Source organism: Ascaphus truei, unplaced genomic scaffold (assembly GCF_040206685.1).
Source record: "Ascaphus truei isolate aAscTru1 unplaced genomic scaffold, aAscTru1.hap1 HAP1_SCAFFOLD_1556, whole genome shotgun sequence".
Lineage (NCBI taxonomy): Eukaryota > Metazoa > Chordata > Amphibia > Anura > Ascaphidae > Ascaphus > Ascaphus truei.
The window spans coordinates 33,225-54,000 of record NW_027454446.1 but is presented as its reverse complement, the minus strand read 5'-3'; the positions used below and the strand labels follow the sequence as shown (position 1 = coordinate 54,000).

Here is a 20,776-nt window from a genome sequence, read left to right as displayed (position 1 = left end):
GTACTCTCCTCTGCACCTCTACACACAATATAATACTCCCACACACACAATATACACACTACCCTCCTACCCCCATAAAATACAACCAATAATACACACACACTTTGTGGATGTTGGGACCAGCTCCCGGCATGCACCAGTGAAAGAGAGAGGCCCGCAGAAGCTCGGAAGAACTCCCTCCATCCGTGCCTTCCTCCGTTTCACATCTTCTCCCTGTCTCTCTCCCTCCCTTTCCTTGCATCTCCCTGCGTCTTTACGTATACCCAGTCAGTGACGGCTCTGGTCACGTGATGCCTTAATATGGGCTTATCCATATATGTTCATCCACGTCACTAATGTGATGCCTGCACTGTTGCGGAGCTGGTACTTACGACGGGCACTTATTGTTTTATCAGTACTGCGTACCTGACTCTACCGGCCTACTTTCAACACTAGTACAATATGTGCTTCACTACGAGTGAGTGGGGAATATTGGCATCACACAGTCACTGTTGAATATGCCATTCAATCCATTTTGAAAATAGTAATGCAATGTGGTTTGGTTTTGTTTGCTTTTTGCAGTAATGAAGAATGGAAAAGTTATATTAAAATTAAATTGGAGGGGGACTAGATTCAGCATTTCATCATGAACTCTGCACTTGTGAGAATTTAACTTCTTGAATACCCTGACAGGTACACGCAACATTAAGACTATAATCTGCTGTGCAAGCTTTCGTGCTATACCTCCCCCTCAGGTTTTGATTTATACATTTGCTCCCTCAATTCATGTCCTCTAATATTTGAAAGCTCTCTCCTAGCATTTTCTCTTTACCACAGAACGTCATCCCAATGTAACCTCTCTCTTGTTCTTTCTGCTGGCTGTTTCCTCACTCCTCTGTTAAACTTTTCTAATTTCTCTAACTTCCACACTCCTGCTTTTATCCACATGTTCTCCTCTTTCCTTCCCCTACCTTTGCATGTGTCTACACACTGCACCATTTGTACAGACCTCTATTGCAGCTATTTCTGCACTGCTCAATGAAAAGCACTCTTTAATATCCTATTCTCTGGGCCCCCTCTCTCTGCGCCCCCTCTTTTGGCGCCTCCTCTCTCTGCGCCCCCTCTCTCTGCGCCTATCTGTCTCATTCTCTCTACGTCCCTCTCTCTCTACATAGAGCTATCTCTGTCTCTCTCTACACCTATCTCTGTGTCTCCTTCTATGTTTGCTGATGTGTGGGATATCTCTTATAATCTTGAACCTGCTCATATACACATCGGGCCTCCCTGCTAAGAGTGTTAACCTATCTAATGTAATCCACATTCCTTTCCTTACTTTTCTCTTCCCTTCTCCTATGCCATCTGGAATGTCCGTTCTCTGACTAACAAGGCTCTAGTTGTACATGACCTCTTCTGCTCTCATCATTCACAATCAGTCATTCCCCTCACCCCATCTTACCTGTCCCACTGATTTGCCTCTGCTTAATTAAACTCTCCTCTGACATCTACTCTAACCTCTCTGCTCTCTCTCTCTTTCCGCTTAAACTAACAATCTTATTAACTCTTACAATGCTATCCTCCTATCTATATGCCCCCTCTAGGCTCTGACACACTTGTCCCTCTAGCCCACACCCTTGGCTAAATTCCCAAACATGTTCATCACACTTCCACTCGCTGTTCTTAATGCCTATGAAGGAAATCACACAATTGATATTTGATTTTTCTACAGTAAAAATGTCTCCAGTCCTGTATAAAGCTGCTCTCTGGGGCCAAACCACACTACTTTTTTTTCACATTCATCAACACTCAAATTTAATTTACGCTGTCTTTTTTTCCCTGTATTTGACTCCCTCCACTAACCTTCTCCTCACACTTGCCATCCTTCCTTCACTTCTCCTCAAGCATTTGACTACTTCAGAGGCAAGGTGGATGCCACCCACAAGGAGATTCCTTCTGTCCCTTCCCCCTTCTCTCCTTCTACCTAATTCTCCTTCTGCATTTGACTCCTTTTCTTCTCTTACAGAGCTGGAAGCTAATCATCTTCTCTTCTCCCTCTACCACATGCCCTCTAGATCGTATCCCCTCACACCTTACTGCATCGATTAGTCCCCACTCTCACCCACATCTTCAATTCCTCCCTATTCTCTGGCTCTTTACCCTCTTACTTTAAGCCTGTAGTGGTCACCCTTTTCTCAGAAACAACCTACACCCTATGTGCCTTACTAACTACCGCCCTGTATCCCTCCTGCTGTTTGTCTCCTAATTGCTAGAATGTCAACATTCTTAAATCACATTCCCTCCTGGATCCTTTACAACCTGCCTTTCGTACAGCTCGTTCTACAGACTGTGCTTAAAGCAAATTCCCAAGGTCACTTTTCCCTACTAATCCTACTTGATCTATCTGCTGCGTTTGATGCTCTCAATCACTCTCCTCCTTCATATTCTAAACTCTCTCTTGGTATCCGTAACACAGTTCTATCCTGGTTTTCATCATAACTTTCCTGTCACACATTCTCCATCTCTGTTGCTAACATGTCTTCGTCTTCTATTGATCTGTCTGTGGGTATACATCAGGGCTCTGTTCTGAGATCTCTCTTTCTCTCTACATACTATCATTTGGTGACCTCATCAACTCTTTGTGACAATCCTATAAATAACAAATACAAATATCAGGTCATGGGAATAAGTGATTTGGACATAAAAGTAACATTTCGGAAGTGTGGACAACTAATACATCTTGTAGATTGCCTTTACAGTGTGATGTCATTGATTCAGTAGATTGTGTGCAGACCAGGACTGCAGTACAGTGTCACTCACATGGATGACTTGCGTGGTAGAAGCTCAAGAACAAGGATGTCAAACTCCAGTCCTCGAGGGCAGCAAACAGGCCAGGTTTTCAGGATATCCCTACTGAAAACCTGGCCTGTTTGGGACCCTCGAGGACTGGAGTTTGACATGCATGCTCTAGAAGGAGCACAGCTGTGGGTGGGAGGTGGATTTGCTTTGCATCAAATGGTTTGGAGCAAGGTTTATTGTATGTATTATCATAATAACAATGCAATGCTTAACTTTTATTTCAGGAGGGATGACTGCAGAACAGAAGTGAATATTGAAGCCATGTGTTCCTTTTCTTGCAAAAGAGAAAATTTGAAGGACAGTTGAAGAGAAGGAAAATTACTACACAGAGACAGATAAGCAATGTGTATATTTCTCATTTACCATTTAGTATTTGTCGTTTTATTGACTCCACACAATCCGGCTGCTACGGGTTTCACATTGAATATTTTCATCTCTACTCTACCCCTTCCTGTGATCTGAACCATGCAAGTTTTCGTTGATTCAATACATCATGAGTAGAGTGTGGCTACAGTATGAAGTAAAGACCCAAGGACCACATCTACTACCATTCATAACAAGAACATGTGCAGTAGCGCACAGCTGCAGTTCTATGTGATTGTTATGAAAGGTTGAGGTGGTTCAATTCTATGAATCTGGAGTGGGATGGATCCTGTTTGCATCATATGGTTTCATCTAGGCCAGTAGATTATATAACTCTCAGTACAGGTTACACATGGCATCAGTATTAGTGATTTAAAGAGGAGGAAAGCTTCAATGTGGAGAACAAAGCCAAGTAATGTTGAAGTTACTCCTTTTACCATTTACTTGGTCAGTCTGTACTGTCTACTCTCCACACAGCTGCTAAGGATCTTCCATTTTAAATACTTTCACCTCCTATTCTGCACTGCTTTGCTGCCCATTATTCAGAGATGCGTTCCAGTCATGTTTAGCACTCTGAATCTCTCTGCAGTCATTGGTTCAGCACATCATGGGTAGAGCATGGCTACAGATACAGCAAGCTATTATTATTTTACCGGCTGATCACCCATAATATTGCATTAAAACATAGAATATCACTTAATTTCCAAAAGATTCAGTGATGCTGATAATGCAGAATCTCACAACATTTCCCATCATAATGCCATAATGCACAAGTGGGAGAAATAATCCTTGCTATATCTGTACATTGTGTGACGTATTACCTCAATGACCAATGAGAGCAAGTACATCTTCTGTATAGAGCGGCTGTGTTATGATGCAGTTATTGATCATCATTGACATAATCACAAGAATCTTATGCAAAGGGAAATTGTCCGCAGCGAAGTGAGATTTCAGCCCCCAAACGTCTGTAATATTAATGCAATGTCTTACTTTTGTTGCAGTGAACACTGAAGAGACGGATCTACTACAACACTGTACAGGATGAGCATACGCTACAAGCAGCAAAATGATCTTGCAGTTGACAGTATGTTGTTCTGGTAATGTGCACAATTATTATTTATGGGCTACACACCACAGTGCTGGACATATTCTGTTAACTTCAACTCTACTCCTAACATGGAGATGTCTTCCTGGTGTTACTGATTCAGTACATCATATGCACAGTGTGGTTATGATATGATGGATTGATTTAATGAACCCACCAACCAATGATGACATCTGCATCATCTTCTGTAAAGTGCAGCTACAGCATGATATTATCAGCATTTGGTGCGGTATAATCAGAGGTATCTATGTGCTTTTGTGCCTGTTTTAAGTCCTCCAGCTTAACGCCCCTACACCTCCCACTACACAGGCATACTTACTTATGCATACACTGACATCTGGCATACCTACACACACCCCAGGGCCACTTCCTTCCCCTGATGTCAGGGAGAGGATGGGCATGCAGAGTGCAGTAAGTCTCCACGTTACTCTGGCCAACAGTCTTGGCCTACCTCCAGCATCTGTCACCCACAACATCTGTTCCCTCCTTGTAAAGTGCTGAACTATCTCACCTGGGTCAGTGCTATAGCTGATCACAGTGCCCGATCAGGATGTCACTGTGACAGGCAGCAGTGCAGATTGACCGGTCAATCAATGCAGTGCCGCAACATATGCACTAAATGAGATTTCCGTGCCCCCAGTCAGGTTACTCCCTGGGCAGTGACCCTGCTCACACCCTCCCCTAGTTCCACCTCTGATCACAATTATCTCTCTTGGAGAGTGTAGCAAATTGGAGTTGGGGGAATCTCACCTCTGCCATGCATGGTCACAATCTGGGCACAGGACCCAAATAGTGGGCAATGTGGCACTTCTTACAGTAGAGAATAAGTAACTTTATTCTTTACTTGTGTATTAAGGACCTTATTTGCATTAAATTCAGTCCACATGGGACCAAGACTTTCTGGCTTACTGAACAAAGTGGAATTGTTTCGTAGAGGGTGGAGAATTGTATTTTATCTGAAATTACCCCCTCTGCACAAAATACAAACAATTATACCCATACAAGTACCTTGTGGAAGTTGTTGCCCTCTATCTTCCTGTGGTCTCTCCCTGTTTCTCACCGTGCCTCCTCCCATTTCCTTGCACCTCTGCGTCTCCGCATATATCCCTATACTCAGAGCCGGCTCCGGTCAGTGACATGGGATGCCCAAATATGAGCATACCCATATATGGGCATCCATGCCACTGACCGGAGCCCGCTCTGTTGCGGATATGGAGAGAGACTGGGAGATTTACATCCCCTTATAATTCATATGGTGCATAGTACCGGCACGTATTGTTTTACCGGTACTGTGTACCTTCCTACTTTCACACTGGTACAGTATATGCTGCAGTGGGACTGAGAGGGATATATTGGTAACACATAGTCATTGTTGGGGGAATTCAATCCATTTTGAAAATAGTAATGAAATGTTTTTTACTTTTCTTTTTTTTCAGTAATGAAGAATGAAACATTTCTGTTAAAATTGAATTGGAGGTGAACTGGATTCATCATCAACTCTGCACCAGTGTGAATTGATGTTCTTTAATGTTCTGATAAGGTACATGCAACATCTCTTCCTCAACCCCTGCACCACTCTCTGCCTCTTGCCTCTCTCTCTCCACCTCCCTGCTAAGCGTATTAACCCATCTAATGTAATCCACATTCCATGTCTCACTTTACTCTTCACTTCTCACGTGCCCTCTGGAATGACTGCTCTCTGACTAACAAGGTCTATTTGTACATGACCTCTTCTGCTCTCATCATCCACCACCTCTCATTCCCCTCACCCCTGTCCTACTCGATACCTCAGCTTAATTGAACTCTCTCCTCTGACATCTACCCTTATCTCTAACCTCTCCTCACTTTCTGCTTAAACTAACTATCTTGTTAACTTTTACAATGCTATAATCTCCTCCTCCTCCCTCCTCCTCCTCCCTCCTCCATCATATATATGCCCCTTCTAGGCTCTGACACACTCATCCCTCTAAGGCCATGATTATCATGGGCACATGCTTGGTCATCCACAGTGCGTGCGAGCGATGCAGAGCCGCCTCGGACCTCAGTGCAGGGATTGCTGCATACCCCCAGCATCTGTCACCCACAAACAATACACACACTAATACTCCCCACAATACACACTATAATACCTCCTCAATACTAATCTCCCCAATAATATTATAGCTCCAAACACAATATACACAACACCCTTACACAAGATACACAATCTAGTACTCTCCTCTGCACCTCTACACACAATATAATACTCCCACACACACAATATACACACTACCCTCCTACCCCCATAAAATACAACCAATAATACACACACACTTTGTGGATGTTGGGACCAGCTCCCGGCATGCACCAGTGAAAGAGAGAGGCCCGCAGAAGCTCGGAAGAACTCCCTCCATCCGTGCCTTCCTCCGTTTCACATCTTCTCCCTGTCTCTCTCCCTCCCTTTCCTTGCATCTCCCTGCGTCTTTACGTATACCCAGTCAGTGACGGCTCTGGTCACGTGATGCCTTAATATGGGCTTATCCATATATGTTCATCCACGTCACTAATGTGATGCCCGCACTGTTGCGGAGCTGGTACTTACGACGGGCACTTATTGTTTTATCAGTACTGCGTACCTGACTCTACCGGCCTACTTTCAACACTAGTACAATATGTGCTTCACTACGAGTGAGTGGGGAATATTGGCATCACACAGTCACTGTTGAATATGCCATTCAATCCATTTTGAAAATAGTAATGCAATGTGGTTTTGTTTTGTTTGCTTTTTGCAGTAATGAAGAATGGAAAAGTTATATTAAAATTAAATTGGAGGGGGACTAGATTCAGCATTTCATCATGAACTCTGCACTTGTGAGAATTTAACTTCTTGAATACCCTGACAGGTACACGCAACATTAAGACTATAATCTGCTGTGCAAGCTTTCGTGCTATACCTCCCCCTCAGGTTTTGATTTATACATTTGCTCCCTCAATTCATGTCCTCTAATATTTGAAAGCTCTCTCCTAGCATTTTCTCTTTACCACAGAACGTCATCCCAATGTAACCTCTCTCTTGTTCTTTCTGCTGGCTGTTTCCTCACTCCTCTGTTAAACTTTTCTAATTTCTCTAACTTCCACACTCCTGCTTTTATCCACATGTTCTCCTCTTTCCTTCCCCTACCTTTGCATGTGTCTACACACTGCACCATTTGTACAGACCTCTATTGCAGCTATTTCTGCACTGCTCAATGAAAAGCACTCTTTAATATCCTATTCTCTGTGCCCCCTCTCTCTGCGCCCCCTCTTTTGGCGCCTCCTCTCTCTGCGCCCCCTCTCTCTGCGCCTATCTGTCTCATTCTCTCTACGTCCCTCTCTCTCTACATAGAGCTATCTCTGTCTCTCTCTACACCTATCTCTGTGTCTCCTTCTATGTTTGCTGATGTGTGGGATATCTCTTATAATCTTGAACCTGCTCATATACACATCGGGCCTCCCTGCTAAGAGTGTTAACCTATCTAATGTAATCCACATTCCTTTCCTTACTTTTCTCTTCCCTTCTCCTATGCCATCTGGAATGTCCGTTCTCTGACTAACAAGGCTCTAGTTGTACATGACCTCTTCTGCTCTCATCATTCACAATCAGTCATTCCCCTCACCCCATCTTACCTGTCCCACTGATTTGCCTCTGCTTAATTAAACTCTCCTCTGACATCTACTCTAACCTCTCTGCTCTCTCTCTCTTTCCGCTTAAACTAACAATCTTATTAACTCTTACAATGCTATCCTCCTATCTATATGCCCCCTCTAGGCTCTGACACACTTGTCCCTCTAGCCCACACCCTTGGCTAAATTCCCAAACATGTTCATCACACTTCCACTCGCTGTTCTTAATGCCTATGAAGGAAATCACACAATTGATATTTGATTTTTCTACAGTAAAAATGTCTCCAGTCCTGTATAAAGCTGCTCTCTGGGGCCAAACCACACTACTTTTTTTTCACATTCATCAACACTCAAATTTAATTTACGCTGTCTTTTTTTCCCTGTATTTGACTCCCTCCACTAACCTTCTCCTCACACTTGCCATCCTTCCTTCACTTCTCCTCAAGCATTTGACTACTTCAGAGGCAAGGTGGATGCCACCCACAAGGAGATTCCTTCTGTCCCTTCCCCCTTCTCTCCTTCTACCTAATTCTCCTTCTGCATTTGACTCTTTTTCTTCTCTTACAGAGCTGGAAGCAAATCATCTTCTCTTCTCCCTCTACCACATGCCCTCTAGATCGTATCCCCTCACACCTTACTGCATCTCTTAGTCCCCACTCTCACCCACATCTTCAATTCCTCCCTATTCTCTGGCTCTTTACCCTCTTACTTTAAGCCTGTAGTGGTCACCCTTTTCTCAGAAACAACCTACACCCTATGTGCCTTACTAACTACCGCCCTGTATCCCTCCTGCTGTTTGTCTCCTAATTGCTAGAATGTCAACATTCTTAAATCACATTCCCTCCTGGATCCTTTACAACCTGCCTTTCGTACAGCTCGTTCTACAGACTGTGCTTAAAGCAAATTCCCAAGGTCACTTTTCCCTACTAATCCTACTTGATCTATCTGCTGCGTTTGATGCTCTCAATCACTCTCCTCCTTCATATTCTAAACTCTCTCTTGGTATCCGTAACACAGTTCTATCCTGGTTTTCATCATAACTTTCCTGTCACACATTCTCCATCTCTGTTGCTAACATGTCTTCGTCTTCTATTGATCTGTCTGTGGGTATACATCAGGGCTCTGTTCTGAGATCTCTCTTTCTCTCTACATACTATCATTTGGTGACCTCATCAACTCTTTGTGACAATCCTATAAATAACAAATACAAATATCAGGTCATGGGAATAAGTGATTTGGACATAAAAGTAACATTTCGGAAGTGTGGACAACTAATACATCTTGTAGATTGCCTTTACAGTGTGATGTCATTGATTCAGTAGATTGTGTGCAGACCAGGACTGCAGTACAGTGTCACTCACATGGATGACTTGCGTGGTAGAAGCTCAAGAACAAGGATGTCAAACTCCAGTCCTCGAGGGCCGCAAACAGGCCAGGTTTTCAGGATATCCCTACTGAAAACCTGGCCTGTTTGGGACCCTCGAGGACTGGAGTTTGACATGCATGCTCTAGAAGGAGCACAGCTGTGGGTGGGAGGTGGATTTGCTTTGCATCAAATGGTTTGGAGCAAGGTTTATTGTATGTATTATCATAATAACAATGCAATGCTTAACTTTTATTTCAGGAGGGATGACTGCAGAACAGAAGTGAATATTGAAGCCATGTGTTCCTTTTCTTGCAAAAGAGAAAATTTGAAGGACAGTTGAAGAGAAGGAAAATTACTACACAGAGACAGATAAGCAATGTGTATATTTCTCATTTACCATTTAGTATTTGTCGTTTTATTGACTCCACACAATCCGGCTGCTACGGGTTTCACATTGAATATTTTCATCTCTACTCTACCCCTTCCTGTGATCTGAACCATGCAGGTTTTCGTTGATTCAATACATCATGAGTAGAGGGTGGCTACAGTATGAAGTAAAGACCCAAGGACCACATCTACTACCATTCATAACAAGAACATGTGCAGTAGCGCACAGCTGCAGTTCTATGTGATTGTTATGAAAGGTTGAGGTGGTTCAATTCTATGAATCTGGAGTGGGATGGATCCTGTTTGCATCATATGGTTTCATCTAGGCCAGTAGATTATATAACTCTCAGTACAGGTTACACATGGCATCAGTATTAGTGATTTAAAGAGGAGGAAAGCTTCAATGTGGAGAACAAAGCCAAGTAATGTTGAAGTTACTCCTTTTACCATTTACTTGGTCAGTCTGTACTGTCTACTCTCCACACAGCTGCTAAGGATCTTCCATTTTAAATACTTTCACCTCCTATTCTGCACTGCTTTGCTGCCCATTATTCAGAGATGCGTTCCAGTCATGTTTAGCACTCTGAATCTCTCTGCAGTCATTGGTTCAGCACATCATGGGTAGAGCATGGCTACAGATACAGCAAGCTATTATTATTTTACCGGCTGATCACCCATAATATTGCATTAAAACATAGAATATCACTTAATTTCCAAAAGATTCAGTGATGCTGATAATGCAGAATCTCACAACATTTCCCATCATAATGCCATAATGCACAAGTGGGAGAAATAATCCTTGCTATATCTGTACATTGTGTGACGTATTACCTCAATGACCAATGAGAGCAAGTACATCTTCTGTATAGAGCGGCTGTGTTATGATGCAGTTATTGATCATCATTGACATAATCACAAGAATCTTATGCAAAGGGAAATTGTCCGCAGCGAAGTGAGATTTCAGCCCCCAAACGTCTGTAATATTAATGCAATGTCTTACTTTTGTTGCAGTGAACACTGAAGAGACGGATCTACTACAACACTGTACAGGATGAGCATACGCTACAAGCAGCAAAATGATCTTGCAGTTGACAGTATGTTGTTCTGGTAATGTGCACAATTATTATTTATGGGCTACACACCACAGTGCTGGACATATTCTGTTAACTTCAACTCTACTCCTAACATGGAGATGTCTTCCTGGTGTTACTGATTCAGTACATCATATGCACAGTGTGGTTATGATATGATGGATTGATTTAATGAACCCACCAACCAATGATGACATCTGCATCATCTTCTGTAAAGTGCAGCTACAGCATGATATTATCAGCATTTGGTGCGGTATAATCAGAGGTATCTATGTGCTTTTGTGCCTGTTTTAAGTCCTCCAGCTTAACGCCCCTACACCTCCCACTACACAGGCATACTTACTTATGCATACACTGACATCTGGCATACCTACACACACCCCAGGGCCACTTCCTTCCCCTGATGTCAGGGAGAGGATGGGCATGCAGAGTGCAGTAAATCTCCACGTTACTCTGGCCAACAGTCTTGGCCTACCTCCAGCATCTGTCACCCACAACATCTGTTCCCTCCTTGTAAAGTGCTGAACTATCTCACCTGGGTCAGTGCTATAGCTGATCACAGTGCCCGATCAGGATGTCACTGTGACAGGCAGCAGTGCAGATTGACCGGTCAATCAATGCAGTGCCGCAACATATGCACTAAATGAGATTTCCGTGCCCCCAGTCAGGTTACTCCCTGGGCAGTGACCCTGCTCACACCCTCCCCTAGTTCCACCTCTGATCACAATTATCTCTCTTGGAGAGTGTAGCAAATTGGAGTTGGGGGAATCTCACCTCTGCCATGCATGGTCACAATCTGGGCACAGGACCCAAATAGTGGGCAATGTGGCACTTCTTACAGTAGAGAATAAGTAACTTTATTCTTTACTTGTGTATTAAGGACCTTATTTGCATTAAATTCAGTCCACATGGGACCAAGACTTTCTGGCTTACTGAACAAAGTGGAATTGTTTCGTAGAGGGTGGAGAATTGTATTTTATCTGAAATTACCCCCTCTGCACAAAATACAAACAATTATACCCATACAAGTACCTTGTGGAAGTTGTTGCCCTCTATCTTCCTGTGGTCTCTCCCTGTTTCTCACCGTGCCTCCTCCCATTTCCTTGCACCTGTGCGTCTCCGCATATATCCCTATACTCAGAGCCGGCTCCGGTCAGTGACATGGGATGCCCAAATATGAGCATACCCATATATGGGCATCCATGCCACTGACCGGAGCCCGCTCTGTTGCGGATATGGAGAGAGACTGGGAGATTTACATCCCCTTATAATTCATATGGTGCATAGTACCGGCACGTATTGTTTTACCGGTACTGTGTACCTTCTTACTTTCACACTGGTACAGTATGTGCTGCAGTGGGACTGAGAGGGATATATTGGTAACACATAGTCATTGGTGGGGGAATTCAATCCATTTTGAAAATAGTAATGCATTGTTTTTTAATTTTTTTTTGCAGTAATGAAGAATGAAAAAGTTCTGTTAAAATTGAATTGGACGTGAACTGGATTCAGCATTTCATCATCAACTCTGCACCAGTGTGAATTGACGTTCTTTAATGTTCTGACAAGGTACATGCAACATCTCTTCCTCTACCCCTACACCACCCTCTGCCTCTTGCCTCTCTCTCCACCTCCCTGCTAAGCGTATTAACCCATCTAATGTAATCCACATTCCTTGTCTCACTTTACTCTTCCCTTCTCACGTGCCCTCTGGAATGTCTGCTCTACGACTAACATGGTCTATTTGTACATGACCTCTTCTGCTCTCATCATCCACCACTTCTCATTCCCCTCACCCCTGTCCTACTCGATACCTCAGCTTAATTGAACTCTCTCCTCTGACATCTACCCTTATCTCTAACCTCTCCTCACTTTCTTCTTAAACTAGCTATCTTGTTAACTCTTACAATGCTATCATCTCCTCCTCCCTCCTCCTCCATCATCTATATGCCCCTTCTAGGCTCTGACACACTCATCCCTCTAAGGCCGTGATTATCATGGGCACACGCTTGGTTGTCCACAGTGCGTGCGAGCGATGCAGGGCCTCCCCGTCGCCTCGGACCTCAGTGCAGGGATTGCTGGAGCGACAGGCATGCGCTAACTTTGCCATCTGTTGCGTGCTTACTATAGACGCAGCCTAACCCATGCATTGGTTTAATTCACAAGCACGCTCTCATCACACTTCATCACATCACACTGCTGCTCTTAACACCTATGGAGGAAATCTCACAGTCTGATTTTCTACACTAAACCTTTGTCCTGTTCTGTAAAACTCTGCTCCTTTTTTTAAGGTCAAACACTACTTTTTCCTCACTCATCAACACTCCAATTTCATTCACACTGTCTTCTATGTATTTGAGTCCCACCACTGACTTTCTCCTCCCACTTAACATCCATCCTTTATTTCTCCTCAAGCCTTTGCTCACTTGAGGCAAGGTGGATGCCATCCACAAGTAGATTCGTTCTCTCCCTTCCCCCTCTCTCTTTTTCTATCTAGATCTCATTGCACTCTTGACTCCTTTTCTCCTGTCACAAAGCTGGAACCTGATCTTCTCTTCTCCCTCTACCACATGCCCTCTCAATCCTATATTCTCACTCTCACCCACATCTTCAATTCCTCCATATCCTTTGGCTCTTTCAACTCTTCCTTTTAAGCATGCAGTGGTCACCCCTATTCTCAAAAATAACCTTGACCTTGTGTGAATTTCTAACTATCGCCCTGTATCCGTCCTACCATTTGCCTCCTAATTGCTAGAACGTCTTGTGATCTCCCGTTTGATCAACATTCTTAAATCACATGCTCCTCTGGGCCCTTCACAATCTGCCTTTCCCAATGTAACCAATTATGTACATAAAGAAAATTCCCAAGGTCCATTTTACTTACTAATCCTGCTTGATCTCTCTTCTGCTTTTGATACTGTCAATCACTCTTCTCATTCATATTCTAAACTCTTTCTTCGTATCCGCAGCAAACTTATATCCTGGTTTTCATCATACTTCTCCATCACACATTCTCCATCTCTGTTGCTAACGTGTCTTTGTCTCCTGTTGTTTTGTCTGTTGGTATACCTCAGGACTCTGTTCTGGGACCTCTCTCACTACATACTATCACTAGTTGACCTTATCAACTATTTTGGCCCTTGATATCATCTCTATGCAGATGATACACACACCTATCCACCCTACCGTCACTCCTGCAATTTAGTTCCTAGTTTCGGGTCGCCTCCTGGCTATATCCTCCATGGATGACACTCTTCTGCCTTAAACCTAATGTCTAAAACTGAGCTCCTCATATTTCCCCCTAAATCTGGCCTAATATCACCTTTCTCCATCGCAGTAAACAGTACTACCATCATCCTGTCATGAAAGCACATTGCCTAGGAGTAACATTTGACTCTTCCCTTTCCATCTTCATTCACGACACTGGCTAAAGTTTGTCGATTCTTTCTCTGTAATATTTCCAAGATTTGCCCTTTTCTCTGTCAATCTACTGCTAAAACGCCAATGCATGCCCTTATCGTATGGGTTAACATACTGCTAACAGGGCTCCCTGCTTCACAACTTTCTCATTTGCAATCTATCCAAAACTCTGCTGCTTGAATAATTTCCCTTTCTCCCACAACAGTATCTGCTCATCTCCTCCTCCTCCTTAAATCCCTCTCCTTGCTTCCCATCAAGTTTCAGATCACCTACAAAGTTCTCCTCCTTACCTTTTTGTTAAGGTTCTCTATTAGTGGTGTACCGAGTACCCGGCGTTACCCGACACATTTCCAGCTACCCGGACATTACTCGAAACCGGCCACTGAGAAGTGGACTTGGCCGGGTAATACCCGGCGTCGGGTAATGTCAGGGCAGCTGGAAATAATCTTTTATACTTACCTTTCCTAAGACATCTAGGATCAGCAGCAGCAGTCCTCTGATGTTGGCAGCATCAGAGGTGTCTTCACCTGGCGGGGGGAGCTGCAGGAATCACTTCCACAGCACCGAAGCAGGTAAGCTGTGTCTGTGAGCCTGCAGCTCCCCCGCCGGCTGAAGACACCACAGATGCTGCCACCGTCACAGGACTGCTGCTGATCCTAGATGTCACCGCCACCCGGAAGGTAAGTGCCAAACCGTGTACCCGACCGGGTAGAACCTTTCATTTTGGCCGGGTACCCGTTACCCATTTTTTTATAGTTGAGGACCCAGTCCAACACTATTCTCTATTCATCTGCTCCTTCCTACATATCATCTTTGGTCTCGTTATGCCCTTCCTCGTCTCCTAAGCTCTACTAATAGCTGTCTCCATTATACTTCTTACACCTCTACTGCGCACTCGCTCTCTTGCCTGAAACCCTTTCCCATCAATTTACCTGTGAAACTCACACACACTCAGTATATGCCAACATACCCTCTTCCACCCACATTTAAGATCAACCTTAAAATTCACAACTTAAATGAAGCATTTCAATAGCTTTTACTCGTTGCTACTGTCACTCATTCAGTCACTAACTATTGTTCCCAAGAAGTGCTTTATACTACAAGTACCCACCATTAAGGACAAGCATTGTCATCTACTGCACTTGTTCCCCCACCTGTTGTCTCTCTGTAAGTCTCCTTACATTTCTCTTAGATTGTAAACTACCCAGGACAGGGATTTACTTTCCTATTGTCTGTTTTTGTTTGTTGAACTTATTGTATAATAATTTCCTGTACTTTTTGGTCTCTCTTGTAAAGCGCTGAGTACACAATGGGTGGTATATAAATAGAGATATATGCAGAGTCTAGAGACAAGGCACACGTGTATAGGTAGCTACAGTTTATCCGGGACCGTATGCATCCTTGAAGTGCCTGTCCCAGTTATTTTCTATTGATTGCAATGTAGGAGTGTCTGTCCTGTCTTATTTTTTTTATTATTATTATTATTATTATTATTATATATACAAAGATATATACAAAGATTGTTTCCTGTCGTTAGCATGACATTGTGTGACACAGTGTGATGTCATTGATTCAGTAGATTGTGTGCAGACCGGGACTGCAGTACAGTTTCACTGACATGAATAACTTGTGTGGTAGAAGCTCTAGAAGGAGCACAGCTGTGGGAGGGAGGTGGATTTGCTTTGTATCACATGGTTTGGAGCAAGGTTCATTGTATGTATCGTCAATAATAATTATAATAATAATAATGCAATGCTTAACTTTTTTATTTCAAGAGGAAAGACTGCAGAACAGAAGTGAATATTGAAGCCATGTGTTAATTTTCTTGCAAAATAGAAAATTGAAGGACAGTTGAAGAGGAGGAAAATGACTACACAGAGACAGATAAGCAATGTGTATATTTCTCATTTAGTATTTGTCGTTTTATTGACTCCAAAAAATCCGGCTGCTAAGGGTTTCGCATTGGACATATTCACCTCTACTCCACCCCTTCCTGTGATCTGTACCATGCAGATTTTTGTTGATTCAATACATCATGAATAGAGTGTGGCTACAGTATGAAGTACTGACCCAAGGACCACATCTACTACCATTCATAACAAGAACATGTGCAGTAGCGCACTGCTGCAGTTCTATGTTATTGCTATGAAAGGTTGAGGTGGTGCAATCATATGAATCTTGAGTGGGAGGGATCCTGTTTGCATCATTTAATTTGATCTAGGCCAGTAGAGTATATAACTCTCAGTACAGGTTACATATGGCATCAGTATTAGTGATTTAAAGAACAGAAAAACAGGAGTGGAGAACAAAACCAAGTAATGTTGAAGTTACTACTTTTTACTATTTACTTGGTCAGTCTGTACTGTCTACTCCCCACACAGCTGCTAAGGGTTTCCATTTGAGATACATTCACCTTCTACTCTGCACTACTGTGCTACCCTCTATTCAGAGATGAGTTCAAGTCATGTTTACCACTCTAAATCGCTCTGCAGTCATTGATTCAGCACATCATGGGTAGAGCATGGCTATAGATACAGCAAGCTTTATTTTACCCTAATATTGCATTAAAAAATAGAATATCACTCAGTTTCCTACAGATTTACTGATGCTGATAATGCAGAATCTCACCCTCCCATCATAATACACCAGAGGAAGAAATAATCCTTGCTATATATGTACATTGTGTGACATATTGCCTCCATGACCATTGATGGCAAATACATATTCTGTATAGAGCAGCTGTGTTATGATGTAGTTGTTATTGATCATCATTGAGATATAATCACAAGAATCTTATGCAAAGGGAAACTGTCATTAGCATAGTGGGATTTCAGCCCCCAAACTTCTGTAATATTAATGCAATGTCTTACTTTTATTGCAGTGAACACCGAAGAGACGGATCTACTACAACACTGCACAGGACAAGAGTATACACTACAAGCAGCAAAATGATCATGCAGTTGACAATATGTTGTTCTGGTAATGTGCACAATTATTATGTATGGGCTCCACACCACAGTGCTGGACATATTTTGTTAACTTCAACACTACCCCTACCATGGAGATGTCTTCCTGTGATTGGTGTTACTGATTCAGTACATCATATGCATAGTGTGGCTATTATATGATGGATTGATTTAATGAACCCACCAAACACTGATGACATCTGTATCATCTTCTGTAAAGTGCATCTACAGCAGGATATTATCAGCATTTGGGGTGATATAATCAGAGGCATCTATGTGCTTTTGTGCTGGGTAAAGTCCTCCAGCTGAACCGCCCCCCGCCCCCCACCCCCCTACACCTCCTGCCACACAGGCAAACTTACTTACACACACAGCACACTTACTTATGCACACTGACACTTGGCATACCTACACACACACACCCCACAGCCACTGGCATGCATGCAGAGTCCTGGGCATGCAGGATGGGCATGCAGAGTACAGAATATCTCCACCTTGCTCTGGCCCGTACTCTTGGCCTACCCCCAGCATCTGTCACCCACAACCTCTGTTCCCTCCCTGTAAATTGCTGCACTAACACACCTTGGTCAGCGCTGCAACCGATCACAGCACCGGATCATGTCACTGTGATAGGAAGCAGTGCTAATTGACCGGTCAATCAATGCCACGTGGCAACATACGCACCAAAAGAGATTTCCATGCCCCCTGACAGGCTACTCCCTGGGCAGTGACCCTGCTCATCTTCCACCTCTGATCACAATATTCTCTCTTGGAGAGTGTAGCAAATTGGAGTTGGGGGAATTTCACCTCTGCAGTGCATGTAGAGTCCTGTATGCAGAGTACAGAAAGTCTCCACCTTAGTCTGGCCCGTACTCTTGGCCTACCCACAGCATCTGTCACCCACAAATAATACATACACTAATACTCCCCACAATACACACTTTAATACCTCCTCAATAATAATCTCCCCAATAATATTATAGTCTTAAACACAATATACACAATACCCCCTAACACAAGATACCCAATCTAACACTCTCCTCTGCACCTCAACATAATATACACACTATAATACCCTACACACAATATAATACTCCCACACACACACAATATACACACTATCCTCCTACCGCCATAAAACACAACCAATAATACACACACACTTTGTGGATGTTGGGACCAGCTCCTTGCATGCACCAGTGAAAGAGAGAGGCCTGCCATCCGTGCCTCCCTCCGTTTCCCATCTTCTCCCTGTCTCTCTCCCTCCCTTTCTTTGCATCTCCCTGCATCTTTGCGTATACCCAGTCAGTGACGGCTCCGGTCACGTGATGCCTTAATATGGGCTTATCCATATATCTGTTGCAGAGATGGAGAGAGACCTGGAGATTTTACATTTCCTTATAATTCATATTGGTACTTAGTACGGGCACTTATTGTTTTATCAGTACTGGGTACCTGACCGTACTGGCCTACGAGTGAGAAGGCAATATTGGCATCACACAGTTACTGTTGAATATGTCATTCAATCCATTTTGAAAATAGTAATGCAATGTGGTTTTGTTTTGTTTGCTTTTTGCAGTAATGAAGAATGAAAAAGTTATATTAAAATTAAATTGGAGGGGAACTGGATTCAGCATTTCTTCATGAACTCTGCACTTGTGAGCATTGACCTTCTTGAGTGCCCTGACAGGTACACGCAACTTTAAGACTATAATCTTCATCAACTGCTGTGCAAGCTTTCGTGCTATACCTCCCCCTCCGGTTTTGATTTATACATTTGCTCTCTCAATTCATGTCCTCTAATATCTGGAGGCTCTCTCCTAGCATTTCTCTCTACCACAGCACGTCATCCCAATGTAACCTCTCTCTTGTTCTTTCTGTTTACTGTTTCCTCACTCCTCTGTAAAACTTTTCTAATTTCTCTAACTTCCACACTCCTGCTTTTATCCACATGTTCTATACACTTTCCTTCCCCTACCTTTGCATGTGTCTACACAAAGCACCATTTGTACAGACCTCTATTGCAGCTATTTCTGCACTGCTCAATGAAATGCACTCCTGCACATCCTATTCTCTTCCACCTTCCCTCATTCTCTACGCCCCCCTCTCAAAGCCCCCTCTCTCTATGTCTCCTCTCTCTACGCCTATCTGTCTCATTCTCTTGACGCCCTTCTCTCTCTACATATCCCTATCTCTGTCTCTCTCTACACCTATCTCTGTGTCTCCTTCTATGCTCGCTGATGTTGGGGGATATCTCTTATAATCTTGGACCGGCTCATATACACATCAGGCCTCCCTACTAAGAGTGTTAACCTATCTAATGTAATCCACATTCCTTTCCTTACTTTTCTCTTCCCTTCTCCTGTGCCCTCTGGAATGTCCACTCTTACTAACAAGGCTCTAGTTGTACATAACCTCTTCTGCTCTCATCAGTCACAATCAGTCATTCCCCTCACCGCATCTTACCTGTCCCACTGATTTGCCTCTGCTTAATTAAACTCTCCTCTGACATCTACTCTAACCTCTCTTCTCTCTTCTCTCTCTTTCTTTCTGCTTAAACTAACAATCTTATTAACTCTTACAATGCTATCCTCCTATCTATATGCCCCCTATAGGCTCTGACACACTCATCCCTCTAACCCACACCTTTGGCTAAATTCCCAAACACACTCATCACACTTCCACTCGCTGTTCTTAATACCTACAGAGGAAATCTCACACTTTGTTTGATTTTTCTACAGTAAAAATGTCTCCTGTCCTGTATAAAGCTGCTCTCTAGGGCTAAATACACTACTTTTTTCCACACTCATCAACACTCAAATTTAATTTACGCTGTTTTTTTTCTCTGTATTTGACTCCCTCCACTGACCTTCTCCTCCCACTTGCCATCCTTCCTTCACTTCTCCTCAAGCATTTGACTACTTCAGAGGCAAGGTGGATGCCACCCAAAAGGAGATTCCTTCTGTCCCTTCCCCCTTCTCTCCTTCTTCCCAAATCTCCTTCTGCACTTGACTCCTTTTCTTCTCTTACAGAGCTGGAAGCTAATCATCTTCTATTCTCCCTCTACCACATGCCCTCTAGATCGTATCCCCTCACACCTTACTGCATCTCTTAGTCCCCACTCTCACCCACATCTTCAATTTCTCCCTATTCTCTGGATTTTTGCCCTCTTACTTTAAGCCTGTAGCGGTCACCCTTTTGTCAGAAACAAACTACACCCTATGTGCCTTACTAACTACCGCTCTGTATCCCTCATGCTGTTTGCCTTCTAATTGCTAGTGTCAACATTCTTAAATCACATGCCCTCCTGGATCCTTTACAACCTGCCTTTCGTACAGCACGTTCTACAGACTGTGCTTAAAGCTAATTCCCAAGGTTTTTCCCTACTAATCCGACTTGATCTATCGGCTGCGTTTGATGCTCTCAATCACTCTCCTCCTTCATATTCTAAACTCTCTCTTGGTATCAGTAACAAAGTTCTATCCTGGTTTTCATCATAACTTTCCTGTCACACATTCTCCATCTCTGTTGCTAACATGTCTTCGTCTTCTATTGATCTGTCTGTGGGTATACATCAGGGCTCTGTTCTGAGATCTCTCTTTCT

At 43.2% G+C, this 20,776-nt stretch overlaps 1 long non-coding RNA gene across 5 annotated transcripts in view; it reads left to right on the top strand.

The window, feature by feature from the left end:
- LOC142476303 (uncharacterized) overlaps positions 1-20,776 on the top strand; it is a 46,557-nt gene that overhangs the window by 21,837 nt on the left and 3,944 nt on the right. For 3 of the 5 annotated variants that reach the window (XR_012791521.1, XR_012791520.1, XR_012791518.1), the window contains 11 exons: positions 562-672; positions 3,057-3,176; positions 4,197-4,292; positions 5,737-5,840; positions 7,072-7,182; positions 9,567-9,686; positions 10,707-10,802; positions 12,244-12,355; positions 15,982-16,101; positions 17,088-17,185; positions 18,752-18,862. This is a non-coding gene — a long non-coding RNA (uncharacterized LOC142476303). The remainder of the gene's footprint in view (positions 1-561; positions 673-3,056; positions 3,177-4,196; positions 4,293-5,736; positions 5,841-7,071; positions 7,183-9,566; positions 9,687-10,706; positions 10,803-12,243; positions 12,356-15,981; positions 16,102-17,087; positions 17,186-18,751; positions 18,863-20,776) is intronic. The other 2 variants (XR_012791522.1, XR_012791519.1) reach the window with 2 other exon arrangements.